We start from the raw sequence: 7,505 nt of genomic DNA on the forward strand, positions 1-7,505 counted from the left end.
CCCAAAAATGATTGAAAAATCATTCAAAATCACAATTTACGAGGACAATAACCGAACATTTACCCGTTTCGCCAAAATCGGTCTTTCTCTTAAAGATTCCTCGAACACGCATCGCTTCAACATTCACTGCCATCTGCCGGATCTCCCGTCGGAGCGATACGAAGTCTTCTGGATCGACGACGAGCAAGACGTAATTCTGATCGAAACTTGGCGCGATTTTTACGTTTACGTGATGCACATTGTGCCGGATGGCGCAGAGCATGTCGCCTTGTTCGTGCATCGTGCAACGGATCAAACTACTTAATGAATAATCGATTGGGCAAACATTCGCTCTTCGGGCTGCCTGACAAGCAATGACGACCAATAAAGATAATGATGTTGACTTTTTCCATAGAATTCCGTCGTGTGAGACGATGCTTGCGAGAGAAAAATCTCGGAAAATCATTACAATGCATTAAATGATGTTTACTCTGTGCAGTTTTTGTTCCCTTTCTTCGGTGCGGTAGACGGCAAGTAGCAACAAACATGATCCTACGACGTTCGGTGTGCTTAATTTCAATTCGATATTCAATAAGATTAGTATTTATTTTATTACTGGCATTACCAGTTTCCATTCTTTTCGAGATAAAAATTGATTGCATGTCGGAGCGGAGATGCAACAAAGCGTTTTTAGGTCAGTTATGTTGATTTAGTCACCGAAGAAGGAAAAAAGTCCTTATAATTTTTTTTTCTTTTAAAAAATTATTGAAAAAAGGTCTGAAAAAATTTTCAATTATTTTTTTTTCAATTTTTGAGAATTGATTTTTTTTGAATTTTGTTAAAAAATAAAATTAATTTAAAAAAATTATTTAATTTTTTTTTTAAATTTTATTAAAAAAAAATAAAAATAAAAAATTATTTACTTTATTTTAATTAAAATTTATTAATTTTATTTTAATTAAAATAAAATAAAAAAATTATTTTAATTAAAATAAAATTAATTAATTATTAATTAAATAATTATTAATTTATTTTTTTTAACTAAAATAAAATTTTAGACTTCGTAATAATTTTTGGTTAAAAAATTAGAAATGTTTAAAATTAAATATTTAAAATTTTTTAAATTATTTTTTAATTAATTATTTTGATTTATTTTTCTTTTTTTATTAAATAATTAATTTAATTGAATTTAAATAAAATAATATAATTCGATTAATTTAATTAAATAATGTCTTTTTTTTTAGAAAATATATTAATTTTTGGTCTTAAAAAATTTATTTTAATTTTTTCTAATTTTTTTTATTGAATTCAAGTATAATATTTAATTAAAATAAGTAAAAAAATATTATTTTCAAAAATTAATAAAAAATAAATTATTTAAAAATTTCTAAAAATAAAATTAATTAAATTTTTTCTTGAAATTTTTTTTTTAGCATTATTTTACTTTAATAAATAAAAAATCACATTTTAGCTCGAGCAATTTGAATTAATTTTTATTTCAAATTTTTTTTTATTTTTGCATAAAGCACACTTAAAAGCACATTTGGAAGCTGAAAAATTTGTTTGTCAAATAATTTCAATTGTTATGGTTTTCATTTTAAAAAATTTGGATTTTTTTCAATTCGATTTTTAATTCGTTGCAAAGCACGATTCAAAAACTCGACTTCATACTCATCATTTTCACTTTCAGTGCCATCATCGACGTAATTTTCAACATTTGGTTCAAGATCATTTTCGATAATGTAGTTTCTTTTTCCCTCAACGGGACCTCGATGACAAATGCCCTCAAAACAAACGTCGTGTTTGGAGCATCTACCGCGATAATCATTTCCGCAGGCTTGACCAAGTTCCTGAAATGGGTAAAAATTTTATTTTTTAATTTTAAATATTTTATATTTTTAATATTTAACTTAAAAAAAATAAAAATTAAAAAATAAAATAAAATAAATAAAAATAAATAATATTAATAAAATAAAAAAAAATATTTTTTTATTCTAATTTTATGAAATAAAAAATTAATAAATAAAATAAAATAATTTAAAAAAATATAATTAAAAAAATATTTTATTTGAATATTTTTTTTTAATTTTTTATAAAATAATATTTTTATAATTATTATCAATATAAAATTAAATAAAAAAATTAAATTAATAATAAATAATAATTTTTTACCTTATAACAACGTTTGTTACCACAGGCATCTACATAACTTGAATCTTTACGATGTACACAATTGTCCAGATCTTCGATGTTTTCAGCTTTGAGCCATTCTAAATAATTCCCAGAACAATCTAAAATTCCATGTCTTACAACTACCTTGGCTACTCGCTTCGAAATGTTTTTGCTAAAATTATTTTTTAATAAAAAAATTATTAAAATTTAGAAAAAAAATTATTTTTTTTACCAATTTGCATAAGTAACAAAACTTAATAAAATTAAGCAACAAATCAACTTAAACATTTTTGACTTATTTTTTTTTATTTTTTGTAATTTTTCACAAGAAAACCATTAATCACTTTTAATCCTCACAAAAAGATGGTAACGAAACAAAAGCTTGAAGATTAATGATTAATTGAACAATAACAACATCTATTTATATAAAAAAATCTACAGCTAAAATCGATTTATGTTAATTTTATTATAATTATTTTTTTTATTAATATTTAATAAATATTGAAAAAAAATTGACGATTTGATCAATCTTGTTTTTTTAAGTTTTTTGACGTGTTTTCTTAAAATTTATTGAAATGGAATAATTTTATTAAAAGATATTCATTTTTTTATGTTTAGCATAAAATAATTAAAACAATGATATAAATAGAAGTAAAAATAAAAGAAAAAAAATGCATTGAGATAGAAATTGTTTTTTTTTTAATAAAAATTTAAAAAAAAATCAAGAAAATTACGGAAATTTAAAAATAATCGAAGTTATAGTTAAAAAATATAATAAAAATAAAAAATATTATAATGAAAAATAATAAAAATTTGTTTTTAATAAATATTTTTTTTTACCAATAAATATAACAACAAAAAAATAATAAATAAAAAAATAAACAAGTTGAGATATAAAAAAATATTTTAATTAAAAAATATTATTAAAAGTATTTTATTTGATTTTTGTTTGTAATTTAATTTTTAATAAAATAAAAAAATAAAATAAAATAAATTAAATATAAAATTAAATATAAATTTAATATAATCATATTTTTAAAATTTTAATTTAAAAAAAATATTTATAAAATTAATATAAAATAAAATAATTAATATAAAAAATTAATAAATAAATTAAATTTCCTTCACATTTATTTTTATTTCCATTTTCTTTAATTAAAATCTTTTTATTTTATTTTTTTTCATTCTTTCGAGATTTAACTCCCAAGATAAAAATAATATTTTTACTGTACCGAAAAACTTTTGCAAATTGAAACTTTCTAAAAATAAAGAGGAAACTCGCCACTAAACAAATAAAATTAAAACAAAGTATTTTTTCATTGCACTTTTGCTGTGGATATCGAGAAAAGCCCTTTAACAGTTCAAAGTTCAACTATTCGTAAGACATCGAGTTTTATGTAAATAGTCGAAGTTTGGCATCGTTCCTGTTGCTACTTTTAATGTCCAAGATTTCCTAAAAATATAAAAAGAATGAACTTTAAAAAAAAGAAAAAAAAATTTTTTTAGTAGTTTATGAGCCCGCATTCGTTGTTCGTTTGTCAGCTCAAGGCAATCAGGAAAAAAAACTTTTACGAGGAGGACTTTTCTACGTCATTCATAAAGAAAAAGTTTTAAAAGAAAAAAAAAAACTGTCATTGTAATAATTATTATTAAACAAAAAAAAAATTTCTTTTTGCAGAATTTGTGCGCGCGAAACCACGTCGAGGAGACATAATACGTTGTCCCATTATCAGGATCATAATCATAATTGCATCGAGCAGTTATGTCTCCGCCACACACTCGGAAAATTGTTTGAAAAGATTATCTTCGTTGCTGCTGTGCCGTCATCACTTCTTGTCTGTGCTGCTGATGTCTCTCTGGTAAGATGAAAGTCTTTTTAATGCACCAAATAATAAAATGAAAAGTTTTATCTCTTTGTCATTTAATGTCATTACGTGTGCGTTTGTGTGCTGGATGACTCGTCGTTGTCTTCTCGTGTATGCGAAAATTGTTAAATAATATATTTAATACTGTATTTAAGTCGTTATTTAGTTATTATTATCATTGCATTGCATTGTCATGACTCTGTTTTCTCTGTTCTTCTGTCTTGATATCTCGTTAGGTTGCTGGATTGTGGCGAATTTGTGGTTCGCAGTTTAATTTTTGGAATGAAATTTGAATTAAATCTGTAAAAATTTGAGAAAAAAAAACACACTTTAAAAAAAATATTTTTTGAAAATTCTCAAATACTTCAACTACTAAAATTATTTTTTAATTAAAAAATTGAAGTAAAACTTTAAAAGTTAAATTAAAAAAAAAAACAAATTTTTTATTATTATTATTTTTTTTTTTAATTTTATTTTTCATGAATAAATTTTTTTTTTGAGATAAAAATATTAAAAAAATAATGATATTTTTTTTAAATTTTTTTTATTACTTAAATTTTTATAAAAATTTAAAAATAAATAGTAAGAATTTTTTTATTTAATTTTTTATTAAATAAATTGTTGTAAAAATAAATAATTAAAATTTTGTTTTTTCTTTGTTTTTTTTTTAATTTAATTTTTTTAAAAATAAAAAAAATTTAAATTTAAAAAAAAAATAAATTAAAATAAGGGAAAATTAAACTTTATTAAATTTTGCATTTATTTATTTTCTTCCATTTTTTTTAAATTAAAATTTATTATTTTTTTTTATTCTTTCGAAAAAAATTCGTTCAGTGACAAAAATTTTAATTTTAATTAAATTTTGGCTAAATAAATTTAACTTTAAATTAAGTTAACTCTATTTGGTTTATTGAGCTCAAATTTCAAATATGGCTCAATATAGCAAAAACTATTAATTAAAAGTAAATTTTTTGAAAACATTTTGTATTAACAAATAAAAATGTTTCAGAATTTTTGTAAGTAATTTCATTAATTTTTTTTTTAAATTATTTAAGATTTGTAAATAAATTTTAAAAATAAATATTTTTTAAGCATATCCTTATTGCATTTAAGCTATTTAAAAAAAATAATTTTTATAAAATTTAATTTAATTTATTTTTATTAATTTTAACTTCATTTTTAATCAAATTAAATTAATTTAAAATAAAATAAAATATTTTTAATTAATAAAAAAATATTTTTTTTTCTATTAAATTTTTTAACTAAAAATATTTTATTTACCAATAAAATAATAAAACAAAATTAATAAATTTTTAAATTAAAAAGAAAAATTTAAATTTAATGAAAATTTAAACAAAAATAATAAATTAAATTTAATTAAACAAATTATTTAATTTATTTTTTTATTTTTTTAAAATACGTTAAAAAATTTTAAAGAAAATATTTCCTTTATTTTTAAAATTAAAAATTAATTAAAATTAAACTTAATTTTTATACATTTTTTTTTAATTTTTAAAATTAAATAATTATTTTTATTTTACTTATTTATTAATTTTTTTTTAAATTTATAATTTTTATTAAAAATAATTATTTTGCGAAACATAAATTCCTCGCAATATACGTTAAAATTGCTCTCACTTTAACAAAAGTACTGTCATGCCATTTGGTACTACTGCTCATTTGGAGATTACGTAAAAAATGCAGGATCTGACATGCATACTAACGTTCTAATTGCATTTCATATCAAACCCAAGACTTAAAGGCTTTTCAAGGTCTGCATGATCCTTGCCAACATTTTTTTTCTCTCAGACATTGACACATTTTTTTTGTTTTTTTCCAAAATAATGATGTCAAGAATCCCCTTTTTTCCACATATGAGCTCCATTATTTGCGAAGAACATTGTCCTTGCGATAAAGAGAGAGAGACAAAAATATGAAATATAGTTGTTGAATGTTATTATGTCGAAAATATTTTCTTGGATTCAACCCAACAGCAATTAATTTATTAAATATTCAGCATTTATCATGTACTCGAATTAATTTATTTGCGTAGCTTATTTTCACTCTCGAGGCAGCCCGAAATTATATTTTCCTTTTGTTTCGCTCGTCGTTCGTCGTCGAATGGCAGAAAACAATGAAAAAATAATGATGTCATATTTGGTGCCAAGCGATATTTGTTGACAAAGTTATGAGCGTTTTGTGTGTTTATCGCCGGAAAATTTTGTGGCTTGGCTCGATGATGAATGAAATTTTGATCGAAAATTGGCGATTTGTTGATTTTTTGTTGACAAAATTGTTGCTCAAATTTTTTCCTATTTTTTTTTTGACACGAGCGAATTTTCGGGAATTAATAAACCAAAACATGTCTTGCCTCAAATGAACAGTAAATTCCGGATTTGGCTTAATCCAGAAATACAAATAAAGTCCTTTGAGGGTTTGAGGCTCATATTATTACATTAGGAACGAAAAAAAAAAAAATTATTATCAACTTCATTAATATTCCATTCAAGCAACAATCAGAAAGTTTGTCGTCATTGTCTTGCTATTTTCGGTCGACTCTCAACGACGAGTTTCGTTCTTTTGTTCCGTTTTTGTTTGCGGAAAGATATATTCAGCAAAATATCCAAACAATGTTGTGTCAATAAAGCCAAAGAAAACTCAAACTACGACGAAAGTGTTGCGAGATTTTCCCCTTTTTTTGTATCCTTCTTACTGGAAGACAGTCAAAGTTCGTTAGAAGGGCGTTGGTTAATGTGATCTGCATAAGAGGGATAATGAGATGAAAAGTTTGTGTAGGTTTGATTTTTTTTGCCTTTGCTAATGAAAGTTTCAAGTGAAATTTTTTTTCTGTAATTGCGAAGGAGAAATAGAATAAAATGGAATTTTTTCTGACAGATTCTGAGAATTTTCCATCAAATTGGATTTTTTGATTGATTGTTGTCTAAGAAATTTTTTTTTAGCCTTTGGGCAATTTTTTTTGTCAATTCTTTTAATATTTTTTGACTTTTGACCTACGTTTTAAATATTTTTTTTTTAAATTTGATTGAACCGCATTTCAAAGAAAAATGGTAATGTAACCGTATTTTGAAAAAAAAGGCGGGAAAAGTAATAAAGTGAGAAGTATGAAAGTGATAAAATGAACCAATTGGAATTTTAGAATTATTTTTAACGAATTTTCAATCCAATGAGTATTTTAAAATTTTTGCTTTTGAATTCTTTTACTTTTTTTTATTTCGAAATTATTCTACGGTTCAAATAATTTTTTGTACCGCAATATTTTGGAAATTTGAAAATTATGAAGTGAGACGTATAAAAATGATAAAATGACCAATAAGAATTTTAAAATTATTTTTTAACAAATATTTTTAATTTTTAACCCAATGCAAATTTTGAAAATTTTGCTTTTGAATTCTTTTTTTTTTTCGAAATTATTCTACTGTTCAAATAATTTTTTGTACCGCAATATTTTGGAAATTTAAAAAATGATGA

The 7,505-nt window shown here is 22.0% G+C and overlaps 1 long non-coding RNA gene across 1 annotated transcript; it reads right to left on the reverse strand.

Annotated features, from left to right (window-relative positions):
• Window positions 1-1,510: 1,510 nt before the first annotated feature.
• Window positions 1,511-2,515, reverse strand: LOC134832024 (uncharacterized). The gene is made up of 3 exons (XR_010162034.1): window positions 2,384-2,515; window positions 2,152-2,323; window positions 1,511-1,829 (listed from the first exon to the last, which is right to left on the reverse strand). It is a non-coding gene; the product is annotated as an uncharacterized LOC134832024 (long non-coding RNA).
• Window positions 2,516-7,505: the final 4,990 nt, after the last annotated feature.

Source organism: Culicoides brevitarsis, chromosome 2 (assembly GCF_036172545.1).
Source record: "Culicoides brevitarsis isolate CSIRO-B50_1 chromosome 2, AGI_CSIRO_Cbre_v1, whole genome shotgun sequence".
In the NCBI taxonomy this organism is placed as follows: domain Eukaryota; kingdom Metazoa; phylum Arthropoda; class Insecta; order Diptera; family Ceratopogonidae; genus Culicoides; species Culicoides brevitarsis.